The sequence below is a fragment of the Salmo trutta genome, chromosome 31 (assembly GCF_901001165.1).
Source record: "Salmo trutta chromosome 31, fSalTru1.1, whole genome shotgun sequence".
NCBI lineage: Eukaryota > Metazoa > Chordata > Actinopteri > Salmoniformes > Salmonidae > Salmo > Salmo trutta.
The window spans coordinates 5,391,982-5,408,896 of record NC_042987.1 but is presented as its reverse complement, the minus strand read 5'-3'; the positions used below and the strand labels follow the sequence as shown (position 1 = coordinate 5,408,896).

General features: G+C 45.9%; 1 protein-coding gene across 1 annotated transcript in view; it reads left to right on the top strand.

Annotated features, from left to right (window-relative positions):
- The first annotated feature begins 9,132 nt into the window (after positions 1 to 9,132).
- The window catches only part of zbtb46 (zinc finger and BTB domain containing 46), a 105,517-nt gene continuing 97,734 nt past the window's right edge, over positions 9,133 to 16,915 (top strand). The window contains exon 1 of the mRNA XM_029724952.1: positions 9,133 to 9,555. The gene's annotated coding sequence lies outside the window, so the exon portion shown is untranslated. The remainder of the gene's footprint in view (positions 9,556 to 16,915) is intronic.

Below are 16,915 nucleotides of genomic sequence, written 5' to 3'. Positions count from 1 at the left end.
CCTCTCAAAATGAATGTGGAACAAGAGGAGCACTTTCTTTGAGGGGGAGGGGAGGTGGGAGGAGGGGGGTGGGGGTCAGGGGGTTAGCAGTGAGTTGGTAGCAGCGAAATCTCTCTCGCTCTCACCCTCTCTCTACCACTCTATCTCTCTTTCTCTCTCTGCTCCTGTGCATCATTAAAACAAGCATAGTAGTGTTCAGTGCTCAGGGCTGCACAGAGACAGTGACCTCCACAATAAGAAGATGCTTTTGCTTCAGGGAAGAGAAGGTCGTTTTGTACTCCACTCTTTTTTCTGACTACTTCCAAGGGAGTAAATGAGATTTAGAGGGGGTAGAGCGGGGGAGGGAGGGATGGAAGGGCGAACGGGGTAGAGAAACAGAGAGAATGAGAGGAGGAGAAAGAAAGAGAAAAGGCAGTTCTCTGATATGATTCGTAATGTTGAAATGGACAGAATAGTCATGTTATTTTACATTTTACAGGTAAAAAAAGACAGTGGGGGAGAAAGAGGCAGGGTTTGAGTCAATTAGAGAGGGAGAAAGGAAGAGCGGGAGATAGGGCTTCATTAAGGTCAAACACGTCTGAGTCTGTCCATCTCTACTGGAGGAAGGTCAACTCTGGCCTGGGAGTTACAGGGAGAAATATAGCCCTAGTGCAAGCTGGCCAATGGGGGAAAAGTGTGTGTGCATGCATGACATGTTCATGCGTGTGTGGGTGCTAATGCATGTGTGTCAGCTCCACAGATGGTGGTGGGCAGCCAAGGCTATTCCCCTTCAAAGGAGAGCGGTATCTTTAGGGGTGGGCTAATCTGTAGCCCAGTCCAGGAGCATCTTGCCAACACATCATGAAGGACTTGTTCATAGAATGGCAGGGGTACAAAACCATCAGGGAAGCTCCTAGGGGTGGGATGGGGACAGGGAGTGATGTGAATACCGGGCTGGTACCACAACCACTTTATAGCCACAAAATCAATATGTCCTTCTAGATTCTCTCCATCTCTTTGTGTCTTCCCCCCAATTTATGTCTTTCACTCTCTGTGCATTACCAACCTCCCCCTCCCCTCCCTGACTATACGTTTCATTTTCCTCCCCCTCGTTCCTTACGCTGCGTCCTTCCTGTCTTACATTCCTTCATTCGCAGTTCCCCCACACTGTTGTCTGGTTTTCACTTCTGTTTGTTCTTTGTCGTCCAAGGGAAGGGGCCTTGAAAGAGGGCCCACAGTTGTTTTTGTCAGACGTTATTATCGTTGAGCTGCACCTTTGCACGTACTGTACTGTAGAAATACACCTGGTGCCAAATATCCTCTCTTTGGAGCCCGCTCCATTCTCTTCTGGCTGCACCTGGTAGTGATAGAGCTCTTTCAGCGCCAGGCTTCACTTTGCATACAAGTCTCTCTAGGATGGCAGAGACACAGACACAAAGTACACAGCTGGGCTCCATTCTGATAGTGAAGAGTAGTGATGGGGCTTTGAAAGCATCCTGTGCTATTTTTATGACAGTTGTATATTTATTGTGTCGTTTTATTCGACGTGACCAATTATGGCACTGCGTTCCGCAGCAGGGGTGCTTACTGGGGAACAGTTAATGCTCCACTTCACAAAGTTTCCCAGATGTGCGTTTATGTACCTCCTCCCTTTGTCGTGGTTCAAACACAAGCCATCATGAGGAGGCTCAGGCTCACTTCCTGCACTGGATATGATGTGTGTTCTTATGGCCTCAATAACAACGTTTTACAGTGGCAACAACACGCTAGCTCTCGTTTAGCAAAAGAAAAGTCATGTTTGTAACTGGTGGCAAAGAGGCCCAAGGCATCATGGCTGCTGTCTCTTAGGGGTAATGTGTGCACTTTGCACCATACATGCTGGGTAACCAGCACACACACACACACACACACACACACACACACACACACACACACACACACACACACACACACACACACACACACACACACACACACATAGTGTCTATGTCTTTTTGGAAAATGCTCCTATGGAATAATAACATAAAAAGACAGAACAACTTCACCATGAACCTGACTTTAAAGTGTTCGCCATATGACTGAATAAATGTGTAAGTGACCTAATGAGTCCTAAAACATGAGAGAGAGGGGAAGAGGGAGGGTGTGAGAGGAGGGAGCCGAGCAGATGGACAGACAGACCGAGACAGATAGACAGAAAGGCAGACAGAAACATAGAGAGAGGGGAAGAGGGAGGGTGTGAGAGGAGAGAGCCGGGCAGATGGACGACAGACCGAGAGACAGATAGACAGAGAGACAAATAGAGAGATATATACAGTGAAACAGAGAGACAGAGATGTACTGAGAGGGAGGGAGGAGGTTGGGGTAGGGAGGGTCAGGCAGATTGGAGCGGCCATGTTAGCGTGAGGCAGTGAAGCTTTGAGTAAAGCAGCTTGTTCATCAAATCTATTTTTATTGGTAGCGTACACAGTGTATCAGATGTTATGGCGGGTGCAGTGAAATTCTTATGCTCCTAGTTCCTATAAATCAATGCAATAAATGTCAACAAGCACAAAATCATCAAATGTTTAGTACAGAGGTACATACTGTATATACACTGATTATAGCAAACATTAGGAACAGCTTCCTAATATTTAGTTGCACCCCCTTTTGCCCTCAGAACAGCCTCAATTCGTTGGGGCATTGACTACAATGTGTCAAGAGGAAAAAAAATATATGAAAAAAAATCCCCAGCAGCGTTGCAGTTCTTGACACAAATCGGTGTGCCTGGCACCTACTACCATACCCTGTTCAAAGGCACTTAAATATTTGGTACTACCCATTCACCCTCTGAATGGCACACATACACAATCCATGTCTCAATTGTCTCAAGGACTACAAATCCTTCTTTAACCTGTCTCCTCCCCTTCATCTACACTGATTGAAGTGGATTTAACAAGTGACATCAATAAAGATCACCTGGTCAGCCTGTGTCATAGAAAGAGCAGGTGTTCTTAATGTTTTGGATGATCAGCTTAAATAGTATGTAAATATTATTAAAATGACCAGTGTTCAATGACTATGTACATAGGGCAGCAGTCCCTAAGGTGCAGAGTAGAGCACCTGGTGGTAGCCGGCTAGTGACAGTGACAGAGGGGCAGAGTAGAGCACCTGGTGGTAGCCGGCTAGTGACAGTGACAGAGGGGCAGAGTAGGGCACCTGGTGGTAGCCAGCTAGTGACAGTGACAGAGGGGCAGAGTAGGGTACCTGGTGGTAGCCAGCTAGTGACAGTGACAGAGGGGCAGAGTAGGGCACCCGGTGGTAGCCGGCTAGTGAAAGTGACAGAGGGGCAGAGTAGGGCACCCGGTGGTAGCCGGCTAGTGACAGTGACAGAGGGGCAGAGTAGGGCACCCGGTGGTAGCCGGCTAGTGACAGTGACAGAGTGACAGAGGGGCAGAGTAGGGCAGCCGGTGGTAGCCGGCTAGTGACAGTGACAGAGGGGCAGAGTAGGGCACCCGGTGGTAGCCGGCTAGTGACAGTGACAGAGGGGCAGAGTAGGGCACCCGGTGGTAGCCGGCTAGTGACAGTGACAGAGGGGCAGAGTAGGGCACCCGGTGGTAGCCGGCTAGTGACAGTGACAGAGGGGCAGAGTAGGGCACCCGGTGGTAGCCGGCTAGTGACAGTGACAGAGGGGCAGAGTAGGGCACCCGGTGGTAGCCGGCTAGTGACAGTGACAGAGGGGCAGATTAGGGCACCCGGTGGTAGCCGGCTAGTGACAGTGACAGAGGGACAGAGTAGGGCACCCGGTGGTAGCCGGCTAGTGACAGTGACAGAGGGGCAGAGTAGGGCACCCGGTGGTAGCCGGCTAGTGACAGTGACAGAGGGGCAGAGTAGGGCACCCGGTGGTAGCCGGCTAGTGACAGTGACAGAGGGGCAGAGTAGGGTACCCGGTGGTAGCCGGCTAGTGACAGTGACAGAGGGGCAGAGTAGAGCACCTGGTGGTAGCTGGCTAGTGACAGTGACAGAGGGGCAGAGTAGGGTACCTGGTGGTAGCCGGCTAGTGACAGTGACAGAAGGGCAGAGTAGAGCACCCGGTGGTAGCCGGCTAGTGACAGTGACAGAGGGGCAGAGTAGGGTACCTGGTGGTAGCTGGCTAGTGACAGTGACAGAGGGGCAGAGTAGGGCACCTGGTGGTAGCCGGCTAGTGACAGTGACAGAGGGGCAGAGTAGAGCACCTGGTGGTAGCCGGCTGGTGACAGTGACAGAGTGGCAGAGTAGAGCACCTGGTGGTAGCCGGCTAGTGACAGTGACAGAGGGGCAGAGTAGGGCACCTGGTGGTAGCCGGCTAGTGACAGTGACAGAGGGGCAGAGTAGAGCACCTGGTGGTAGCCGGCTAGTGACAGTGACAGAGGGGCAGAGTAGGGCACCTGGTGGTAGCCGGCTAGTGACAGTGACAGAGGGGCAGAGTAGGGTACTGGGCAAAGGGCAGAGTACTGGGTGGAGGCCATCTAGTGGTGACTGTTTAACGGTCTGATGGCCTGGGAATAGAAGCTGTTAATCAGTCTCTCTGTCCCAGCTTTGATGCACCTGTACTTTCTCCGCCTTCTAGATGGTAGCAGGGTGAACAGGCCGTAGATCGGGTGGCTGAGGTACTTGATGATCTTCTTGGCCTTCATGTGACACCGGGTGCTGTAGATGTCCTGGAGGGCAGGCAGTGTGCCCCCGGTGATGCGTTGGGCTAACCCCACCACTTTCTGAAGCCATGTGGTTGGGGACGGTGCAATTGCCTTACCAGGCGGAGATACAGCCCGACAGGATGCTCTCAATGACAACAAATTCTCACAGTCTCACTGCAGAATTAGATGTTCATCCACGTTTCACAAACGTCCAAAATTTGAAGTTGCTCCAAACGTCAAATTTCAATGTGTTTTGTTGCTCCTGCTGCTCTGTTTTGTTCCATTTCTCCAAATGTCAAGTTAAGAGTTATGTAAGGCACTCCGAATGGTTAAGGTAAGGGTTAAGGTTTGGGATAGGGTTAAAATCAGAAATTAAAAAACAGTGTCCACAACTAGAATTGAACACACAACCTTCTGATCCAGAGTCATGGGATTACACTCATCCACTGCACCCTAGCAAAACCCAAGCCTAGTTGATGTTAATAGTGCTCAGTTTTGAAGGCATTTCCCGACATCCTCAGGACATGTATAGACGTCCAATTTCCACATCAATCTTGAACAACCTGGCTGGTCAATGTTGCATCTGTAGAAGTTTGTGAGAGTCTTAGCGACCAAGCCCAATTTCTTCGGTGTCACGTGTGCTCCCTCTCCAGCCTCTAGGTCATGAGGCTGCTCGTTATGGCGCACACCTGTCACCATATGGCGCACCTGCGCGTCATCAGACTCACCTGGACTCCACCACCTCCCTGATTACCTTCCCTATATATGTCACTCCCTTTGGTTCCTTCCCCAGGTGTTATTGTTTCTGTTCCTGTGTCATGTCTGTGCGTTGTTTGTGTTTCTTGTTTTGTATTATGGTGTGTTTATTTATTAAAACACTCACTCCCAGAACTTGCTTCCTGACGCTCAGCGCACATCGTTACATTCAGCCTTCTGAGGTTGAAGATGCGTTGTTACGCCTTCTTCACCACACTGTCGGTGGTCAAGGGACCATTTCAGGTCCTCAGTGTGCGCACCGAGGAACTTAAAACTTTTGACTCTCTCCACTGCGGCCTGTGGATGGGGGCATGCTCTCGCCACAATCAGCTACTTCATTTTGTTGAAGTTGAGGGAGAGATTGTTTTCCTGGCAACACTACCTAGCCTCTCAAAGCACTTCATGAAGACAGAAATGAGCGCTACAGTGCGATAGTCATTAAGTTCAGTTACAGTGCTTTGCAAAAGTATTCATCCCCCTTGGCGTTTTTCCTGTTTTGTTGCATTACAACCTGTAATTTAAATGGATTTTTATTTGGATTTCATGTAATGGACATACACAAAATAGTCCAAATTGGTGAAGTGAAATGAAAAAAATTACTTGTTTCAAAAAATTCCAAACGGAAAAGTGGTGCGTGCATATGTATTCACCCCCTTTGCTATGAAGCCTCTAAATAAGATCTGGTGCAACCAATTACCTTCAGAAGTCACATAATTAGTAAATAAAGTCCACCTTTGTGCAATCTAAGTGTCACATGATCTGTCACATGATCTCAGTATATATACACCTGTTCTGAAAGGCCCCAAGAGTCTGCAACACCACTAAGCAAGTAGCACCACCAAGCAAGTAGTACAATGAAGACCAAGGAGCTCTCCTAACAAAAGTTTTGTAGAAGTACAGATCAGGGTTGGGTTATAAAAAAATAGCAGAAACTTTGAACATCCCACGGAGCACCATTAAATCCATTATTAAAAATGTGAAAGAATATGGCACCACAACAAACCTGCCAAGAGATGGCCGCCCACCAAAACTCACAGACCAGGCAAGGAGGACATTAATCAGATAGGCAACAAAGAGACCAAAGATAACCCTGAAGGAGCTGCAAAGCTCCACAACAGAGATTGAGGTATCTGTCCACAGGACCACTTGTTGCCGTACACTCCACAGAGCTGGGCTTTATGGAAGAGTGGCTAGAAAAAAAACCTTTGCTTAAAGAAAAAAATAAGCAAACACGTTTGGTGTTCGCCAAAAGGCATGTGGAAGACTACCAAACCATATGGAAGGAGGTACACTGCTCAGATGAGACTAAAATTGAGCTTTTTGGCCATCAAGGAAAACACTATGTCTGGCGCAAACCCAAACACCTCTCATCACCCTGGGAACACCATCCCCAAGCATGGTGGTGGCGGCATCATGCTGTGGGGCTGTTTTTCATTGGCAGGGACTGGGAAACAGGTCAGAATTGAAGGAATGGTGGATGACGCTAAATACAGGGAAATTCTTGAGTCTTCCAGAGATTTGAGTCTGGGACTGAGGTTCACCTTCCAGCAGGACAATGACCATAAGCATACTGCTAAAGCAACACTCGAGTGGTTTAAGAGGAAACATTTAAATGTTTTGGAATGACCTAGTCCAAGCTCAGACCTCAATCCAATTGAGAATCTGTGGTATGACTTAAAGATCGCTGTACACCAGCGGAACCCATCCAACTTGAAGAAGCTGGAGCAGTTTTGCCTTGAGGAATGGGCAAAAATCCCAGTGGCTAGATGTGCCAAGCTTATAGAGACGTACCCCAAGAGACTTGCAGCTGTAATTGCTGCAAAAGGTGGCTCTGCAAAGTATAACAAAGTAAAACATATTTTGCATCTTCAAAGTGGTAGGCATGTTGTGTAAATCAAACCCCCCAAAAATCAATTTTAATTTCAGGTTGTAAGGCAACAAAATAGGAAAAATTCCAGGGGGATAAATACTTTCGCAAGTCACTGTTCCTTCGCTTTCTTGGGTACAGGAGCGATGGTGGACTTCTTGAACAACAGACAGGCGTAGTAGGAAATTGAATTAATCTGTCAACACTACAGCCAGCTGGTCTGCACATGCTCTGAGGATGCAGCTTTGGATGCATTCTGGGCCTGCGGCCCAAAACGCAGCCCAGAACGCTTAAATGTCTTACTCACATCGGCCACAGAGATCGGGAAGACACAGTCCTCGTGAGCGGCCTGGGCACACATCACCGGTTCGGTGTTGTTTTCTTCAAAGCAGGCGAAGAAGGTGTTTAGCTTTTCTGGAAGCGGGCTGTCAGTGTTCGAGACGTGGCTGGCTTTCTCTTTATAATCCGGGATTATCTGGAGTCCCTGCAACATGCGTCTTGTTCCTGGCAGAGATTGTGTTTGCAGCCACAGCCACCAAACATCAGCATTACACTGACCAACCGGAGGGATAGGAGAGAGAGAGAGAGAGAGAGAGAGAGAGAGAGAGAGAGAGATAGATAGACTGGGTGACATACATACTTAATCCACATCGCCCAACAACCTCCCTGATCCGGCCCTCGGCTCCCAGCCCGATGAAGAGTGCTTCTTACCCCCTGCTGTGACACACACACACACACACACACACACACACACACACACACACACACACACACACACACGCTCACACGCTGTCTCATTATCCTTACTTCCTCTTCACACATACAACACACACACCTGCCTCTCCTCACTTCCTCTAAACAACATAGACTTCATCTGCTTCCACCCATTGCTCTCCCTGGCATAACACACCTCATCTGTCCTGTCCTGCAACTCTCCCTACATCCCCAAGACACTCCGGACCTCATTCTGAGAAGTTCACAAATGTTCTGTCTGTCTGTGCTATAATATCAGATTTAGCAATGGGACAAGCTTGGGTGAGGGCACTGAATTGCTCCAAAAAGAAGGCTTAACATCTGATTGTGATAGATATTGAAAAGATCAGTGGATGTAAAAAAACAAAACAAACATATAATCTACAATTGACATGGATGTCATTTTTTTGATGTAACTAATGTCTTCTTCAATTTGAGTAAGCATGATATAATTTGTGTATTTTGTTTTGAAGGGTTGCCCAACAGGTCCTTTACCATCTGTCTGACTTCTGGATGGTTTCCTGTTTAACCACAAGAGGGTGTAGCTTGGTCCTTGCCTTTCATTCAAACCACACAGAGTGGACAGAGCTTGTCTTCTGTTCTCACTAACACCCACATACTGTAGATCATGCACTCATGTTTAGACCCCTGGTGTTATGCATAAATGTATAGACAAGCACGTACTTCTCCATGTAATAGCCTACTCACTGAGCCATTAAATATGGAAACTCCCGCAGAAACTGAATTACCATGAGATTTTCTCAATTCAAATAAAACACTCTTTTACAGCAGTATATATTTATTGAAGAAACTCTTGAATACGATACAGATACTGTAGATATAGGCAGATCAATGCATTTCATGTCTATTATTGCACGTTATAATGATATGATATCACACATTACACACACTATTACATTTCTATTGTTGTCCTGTCCATATGACAACCCAGTTAAGCATAATAATAAAAATATGAATAATAATACATGAATACTATTACTCTTGTTATTATTCATGACACACTGAACACACACCAGAAATAGCCTGCTATTTTCTTTATTTCATGATTTCACGTCGTGCTACTCAATTACAATAATGACACTAATATTTATTTGAGCTGTCAGATATGCGGGAGAGTGTCTGGGGGGTTGGTCGCTGATAGAACGGTGTGTGTGTCGTTCATGTTGCCTCATTTCCTGAGTCTGCCCAAAGACAGGGAGATACGGGGACACAGAGCCAGTGAGAGAGCGCCCTGGGGAAAGAGAGGGAGAGAGACAGACAGACACAGAAGGGGAGGCTGGTTCCTGATACCAAGACAAGGAAAAGCAAGGGAGGAAAAGAGAGAGAAAAAAGGCTGGCGGAGACCGGGAGAGAGGGGGGAGAAAACAGGGGAATAACATTCAGAGACACCGAAGGCGTAAGGGAGGAAAGAATAGAATACTGTGTTCTTCTGAACACCCCCCTTTCTTTCTCTCTTTCGCGCAGTCACACCAGATTGGACTCCAAAGACTCTACACCGCGTCTACCCCAGACCCCATGGGTTAACAGGTAGGTTATGTCTGCCGTGCTCTTTCATTGTATTTCCTTCATCACCGCTTCCGTTTCAATTCAATATTGTCAATAATGTTGGTTTCATACGGTGATGCTCTCAAAAGGTTTATGTGTCTCCTTTTACAACAATTTAATGTGATTACTAGTTTTTAGCTGAGACGGTGAGCGTTGCTGCGCGCCCATTATAACCATTGCACAATGTAACTCTTCTTAATGAATGTCACAAGTTGAAGCGATGTGTCGTGACTTATACCATTAACGGGTGGTTTTCGGTGTGTCTGTATCATGTCACGGTATCATGTCATAAGTGTGTTTTGACAGCTCCTCTGCGCGATACATTAGAGCGACATGCTGGAAGTCCAGTCCGCCTACCTTTTTTTGTGTTGCCGAGATACGTGACAAGCCAGATGTCTACTTACGTGAATGTTTCATGTTGTTGTCATTATGAGATGCTGTCATTTGCTAATGTGCATTTGGGTAGGGTTTGGGAAAACAAGATATAGGCTAAAGGCACATTTATTTCATAGTGCAGAATAAAACCCTCTAATCACATGGCTATTCGTTTTCACTGTATACAGCCCTCTGTCACCGAATGTATCCATAAACCCTGAATATTGAGGTAACTGTCAAAGTTTTGACCTCAATATTAGGCTTTAAGGGATTGTCACCCCACTGGGGAAAAAACGGGTTGAATCAACGTTTCCACGTCATTTGAGCAAAAACATTCAATGTGATGATGTTGAATCAACGTGGGGAAACTGATTGGATTTGCAAAAAGAATTTCATCTATTTTTTTTTTACTTAACTTTGAACCCAAATCCAAAAACACAGTGACATGTTTGGTTGATTTCACGTTGAATTCACATTAGTTGACAACTCAACCGAATGTAAATCAAAGATAGACGTTGAACTGACTGGGCGCAGATAGCTGTCACTGATCGTGATGCCCAGGTTGTAGTATCCGTTCTTTGAGGTCAGTCTTGGGTATTTAAAATGAAACGCTAGCAGCTTGTAACCCCTCTTCTCCCACTACTCCTCCCCTTGGTTAACCTCTGAAAGGGCTTTTCTCCAGCTGGACATTTCTGCTGTGTCAGTACCAGACGAGAGAGGGGGATATCAGGTTTTTGGGGAACCTTGTAGCGCTATGCGATATGAATCTGATCCGTCCGCAGGCGCTTCTTGAGTTGAGTGAATGTGTGGCGTCAAGTGTTTTCCTTTGATGCTGAAAGAAACTAAAATGCCAAGCCAAACTGCTGATATGCTTTGCCTGTCTCTCTTTGCCTGTTATTGTGTATGTCTCCCTCTCTGTCTGCCCCCTCAAAGTGGTTAGTTCCTTCTTCCTCCATTTTCTACTGTGCTCAGAAAATGAAAGGGGAACAACCCCACTTTATTCATACGCTGACAACAACACAATGGTCGCGTTCCCCTGCGCAGTGGCCGTTTACACTAGGAAGCACGGCAGAAGCCACTCACTTTCAACGGAAGGAAAACGAGAGAAGCTGAGTCGGCTGGGGGCCGTTGAGTGATGCGAGTATGGGCAAGGGAGCTAAAAACGGGGAAAGCTGAATTTTATTCAAATCCTCTGCGATATCGCGATATGAGTGACCAATTGAAGCTCACCATAGCTTCCAGTGACGTGCAGTCAGGGTTGAAAGGATAGGCAGTGCTTACCCTGTGTTAATCTAAAAAGCTGTTATGAAAAGCCAAATAAAAAAATTACATTATATAAACGATTGTCATTCTTTTTTGTATCCAATTTTTTTCTTCTTCAATTATTCTGTTGGTTTTTATGCTCAAAAGCTCAATATTTGCTGAAACTGCCAGGAAAGGCGGAAAGGCGCCAAAGTATATTCATGCCTTCCTTTCCATCCATTCAAATCCATTCAAATTGTTTCCTGACTCCAGTCACTGTTAATGGACAGGGTCAGCATCAGCCTTGCTGTTTTGCCTAGCTGACATTTGTTGCATTGAGCCGATTTCATATTTTGCGCATGCGTATTACCTAAACATATTGTGTGGGTGAGCCTGGGATAAGCCCTGCACATTTGGGCGTGTTTACATAACACACCCAAATGCTGAACTAAGCTAGCTAGCTAGCCAAAACAACCTGACAAACTATTTCCCAAGTTGGATTTCCAAGGAACACTAAGTATAATTCAGAGAGGGAGACCAACACCTGCGCTTCCTTCCAGAGGAAAGGACAGAAAGTCATATGATTGAATGCACCACACTCGACCTGACAGACACAGCAGCCTGGAGCAGACAGCCCATCACAGAGGAGAGGATAGTTTTACAACATTTTGGTCAATATCAGTGTTCAAATGAAAGCTAGATTTGATTGTTTTGTCATCCTTGGCCCTACTTCGCTGTCACCGAGAGGTTCAACCTGATGGACGGACGAATGGACTGTATTTTCCTTTGCAATTTGCGGATTAGGCTACTGCTATGCTTCCATCGTTTTATGCATGAATGTAAAGGAGTTCCATCTCAAAAAGTTGCTTGAATGGTCTAAAAACGTACGGTAGCCAGGGGACTAATAAAGAGAGAGAACAAACAATATCAATAGCCTATAGAAACATGGAATGAGAAGTTTCCAATAACCTATCCTCATATTAGGCCTATCGTAACAGCTTAAAGACAAGTTGAAGTGTAAATAGTAGCTTATTTCCCAAATATTCTATCCTAAGGTGTTGTCCTAATGTTGCCGCTTTCAAAAATAAGAAGAAGGAAAGTCTATTGCCTAAGACTGGGCATAGGCTATTCTCAATCACGAATAAACATGAGAATAGACAACATCCCTTGCTAGAATTTCGTTTTGATGAGACACTTTAGAGCAGTGTTCAGAACAGTATAGAACAAAGGGAAGCACAGCCGTGAGCTTCCCAGTGACACAAGCCTACCAGACAAGCTAAATTACTTCTATGCTCGATTCGACGCAAGCAACACTGAAGCATGCATGAGAGCATCAGCTGTTCTGGACGACTGTGTGATCACGCTCTCCGTAGCCGATGTGAGTTGTACCTTTTAAACAGGTCAAAATTCACAAGGCCGCAGGGCCAGACGGATTACCAGGATGTGTACTCCGAGCATGTGCTGACCAACTGGAAAGTGTCTTCACTGACATTTTCAACCTGTCCCTGACAGAGTCTGTAATACCAACATGTTTCAAGCAGACCACCATAGTCACTGTGCCCAAGAACACTAAGGTAACCTACCTAAATGACTACCGACCTGTAGCACTCACGTCTGTAGTCATGAAGTGCTTTGAAAGGCTGGTCATGGCTCACATTAACACCATTATCTCAGAAACCACATGATGCAATCTCTATTGCACTCCACACTGCCCTTTCCCACCTGGACAAAAGGAACACCTATGTGAGAATGCTATTCATTGACTACAGCTCAGCATTCAACACCATAGTGCCCTCAAAGCTCATTACTAAGCTAAGGACTGTGGGACTAAACACCTCCCTCTGCAACTGGATCCTGGACTTCCTGACGGGCTACATCCAGGTGATAAGGGTAGGTAACAACACCTCTGCCACGCTGATCCTCAACACGGGGGCCCCCAGGGATACGTGCTCAGTCCACCCTTGTACTCCCTGTTCACCCATGACTGCATGGCCAGGCACGACTCCAACATCAATATTAAGTTTGCCGACTACACAACAGTGGTAGGCCTGATCACCGACAACGATGAGACAGCCTAATGGGCGGAGGTCAGACACCTGGCCGTGTGGTGCCAGGATAACAACCTCTTCCTCAACGTGATCAAGACAAAGGAGGTGATTGTGGATTACAGGAAAAGGAGGACCGAGCATGCTCCCATTCTCATTGACAGGGCTGTAATGGAGCAGGTTGAGAGCATCAAGTTCCTTGGTGTCCACATCACCAACAAACTATCATGGTCCAAACACAACTAGACAGTCGTCAAGAGGGTACAACAAAACCTATTCCCCCTCAGGGAACTAAAAAGATTTGGCATGGGTCCTCAGATCCTCAAAAGGTTCTACAGCTACACCATTGAGAGCATCCTGACTGGTTGCATCACCGCCTGGTACGGCAACTGCTCGGCCTCCGACCACAAGGCACTACAGAGGGTAGTGCATACGACCCAGTACATCACTGGGGTGAAGCTTCCTGCTATCCAGGACCTCTACACCAGGCGATGTCAGAGGAAGGCCCTAAAAATTGTCAAAGACTCCAGCCACCCTAGTCATAGACTGTTCTCTCTGCTACCGCACGGCAAGCAGTACCGGAGCACCAAGTCTAGGTCCAAAAGACTTCTTAACAGTTTCTACCCCCAAGCCATAAGACTCCTGAACAGCTAATCAAATGGTTACCCAGACTACTTGCATTGACTCTGTACCGGTACCCCCTGTAGCCTCGCTACTGTTATTTTACTGCTGCTCTTTAATTATTTGTTATTTTTATTTAAAAAATATATTTATATTTTTACCTAACACTTATTTTTCATAAAACTGCATTGTTGGTTAAGGGCTTGTATGTAAGCATTTCACTGTAATACCTGTTGTATTTGGCGCATGTGAAGAATTTTTTTTTTGTTTTGTTTTATTTTTCATTAATTTCGATTGTCAATAGACATTTCATTAGAACCTTATTCATTTTATATGTGTGTGTGTAATAATATTTAAATATTATGTGTGTGTGTGTGTGTGTGTGTGTGTGTGTGTGTGTGTGTGTGTGTGTGTGTGTGTGTGTGTGTGTGTGTGTGTGTGTGTGTGTGTGTATTTGCGCGCGGTGCATTGGAAGAAATGTAAATCCATTGTGAAAGGATATGGATGAAATGTGTCCATATATTGGTATTTTAGTGCCACCTATTGGTTGTAACTGTGAATGCTAGATTGGTCTATGGCTGAGCTGAGTTGAGCAGTGTGTCAATTTGTTGGATAATATGAAATATGACGCCATCGGAGGCTATTTGTTGGATAATATGAAATATGACGCCATCGGAGGCTATTTGTTGGATAATATGAAATATGACGCCATCGGAGGCTATTTGTTGGCTAATATGAAATATGACGCCATCGGAGGCTATTTGTTGGATAATGTGAAATATGACGCCATCGGAGGCTCTTTGTTGTGTATCTTGGCTACACTGGTCATTTCGGTTAAGAGCCTTTGACACTCTAGTTGTTGGAGCTATCTGTTGTATGGTGAACTTTGGCTTCATCAAGGTTTATTTGCAATAAATCTGGCTTTAATAATAGCCCGTACCTACCCAGCCAACGACCTCACTGCACGCAACTGCCTAAATCGTCTGTCTGATCGATGTCCGACAATTGTCTGCTATTACGTTCTTCCCTAACTAGCCTACAACCTATTGTGTTTAGATCGATCCCTGTTAGTTCTATCTGTAGCCTTAAACATTTAACCACAAAATCACGCTGTTATTTGGTCTCCCCCTTAAATTTCACCTCCCTCCTTGACTGAAACATTACCTAAATATGCACCACAGTAAACTAGGGCGCACCTGTTAGTGTATTATTCTATATTACTAATATATTTTATAGGCCTAATAACTTTCATTTAAAAGCTAAGCCATTATGTTATAAACAATTATAAATACTATTCATTTAAAGTTATATGGCTTCCGAGTGGCACAGCAGTCTAAGGCACAGCATCTCAGTGCAAGAGGCATCACTACGGTCCCTGGTTCGAATCCAGGCTGTATCACAATCTGGCCGTGATTGGGAGTCCCATAGGGCGGCGCACAATTCATCTGGGTTTGGCCAGGGTAGGCCGTCACTGTGAACAAGAATTTGTTCTTAATTGACTTGCCTAGTTAAATAAAGGTTACATTTAAAAATGTAAATTAAGAACGATAAACCACACAACCTGTATGTTGCTGTTCATCTTTTCATAGCGTTTTATTATATAGTTGCTAAATGAACCATTAATACCATTCAACCTTTTTGGTCACATAGATAGGGGTGAATTTAATATAGTGTCCTATTGAAAATCTCAAACAAAACACTTGTGTCAGACGAGGCTTACTGTAATTAGAAAAAAATTGTCATTTTTATATCTATGAAAGGAGGAAAACTAGTAAATTAGTTGAAATGATAGGCTGTCACAGGTAGGTGCCGTTATTAGCCAAATGAATGGGGTAAAATGGAGAGATGATCAGAGAGAGGAGAGGCACACAATGCCAGGATAGAATTCAGAAATACAATTATATTTATTTGGAGGAACCCTTGTTAAAGTATGGAACCCTGGAGGTGTCCTAATTTAGGAGATGTCAAGTATGGAAGTCAGTACTGAACCCTCGTTAACAGTGACGTCTTCAACTGGGTCGTTATCACCAAGGTGTAAGCTAAAAAGGAGAGGCTAGGGTTCTTTAAACCTTCCACTCCAAGTGTACTGTACAAGGGCTTTACACTTGTACAGTACACTTGTCAGTTGTGTGTGCTTGCGTGTGTGTGCTTGCGTGAGTGTGTTGAAGCCATAGGGGAGGAGGCAAGTGTTAAATAGACAGGTTGTTAATCTGAGCATTCGCATGGAGAGGAGAATTTGGTGGAGGAGGTTGCTGGTGGTTAGAGAGGGGGAGAGGGTAGAGAGAGAAGAGAGGGGAGGCGGACTGAGAGAGAGAGGGGGAGAGATTGAACGGGGAGCAAGAGAGAAGAGAGGGGAGGCGGACTGAGAGAGAGAGAGGGGGAGAGGGAGAGATGGGGAGGCAGAGAGGGGGGCAGAGGGAGAGAAAAAATAGATAAGTGTGCAAAGCTATACTGAGGGGGAAGTGGGGTTGCAGGCTGACACGACACAGCACTGCTTAGTGTGTGTGTGTGTGTGTGTGTGTGTGTGTGTGTGTGTGTGTGTGTGTGTGTGTGTGTGTGTGTGTGTGTGTGTGTGTGTGTGTGTGTGTGTGTGTGTGCAGTGTGTATGCATGGGTGTGTGTGTGGGCGGAGTGCTCTGTTCTCATGGCTGAAGGCTTTACTCCCGGGCTGTGGGCTGAACTGTGTGGTAACAGGTTAGGAGGCTTTAGCTGCTAAAACACAGGGGACCTACTGTACGCTGCCCCCTCACGCACACTGTAGAGTGTCTGTGTGTCTGTGTGTCTGTTGGCTAGGTACTGACGTATTCCACTCTCTGTGTAGCTTTGTGTTAAACTGCCACAGCAAGTCAATGAAAAGAAACACATTCTCACTTTCTCATGCTCCATCTATTGCTTTGTGTGTCTCTCTCTCTCCCTCACGGAGCACACTCGTTAATGGGAACACCTGTTTGGTTAACACACTCCAAAATGAGTTGTTTACACTAGCTAGCACGCTGTATACACATCTCATTTTACATATCATATCTCTGAGGGATTCTGCCAGCTCTCTCTCTCTCCCTG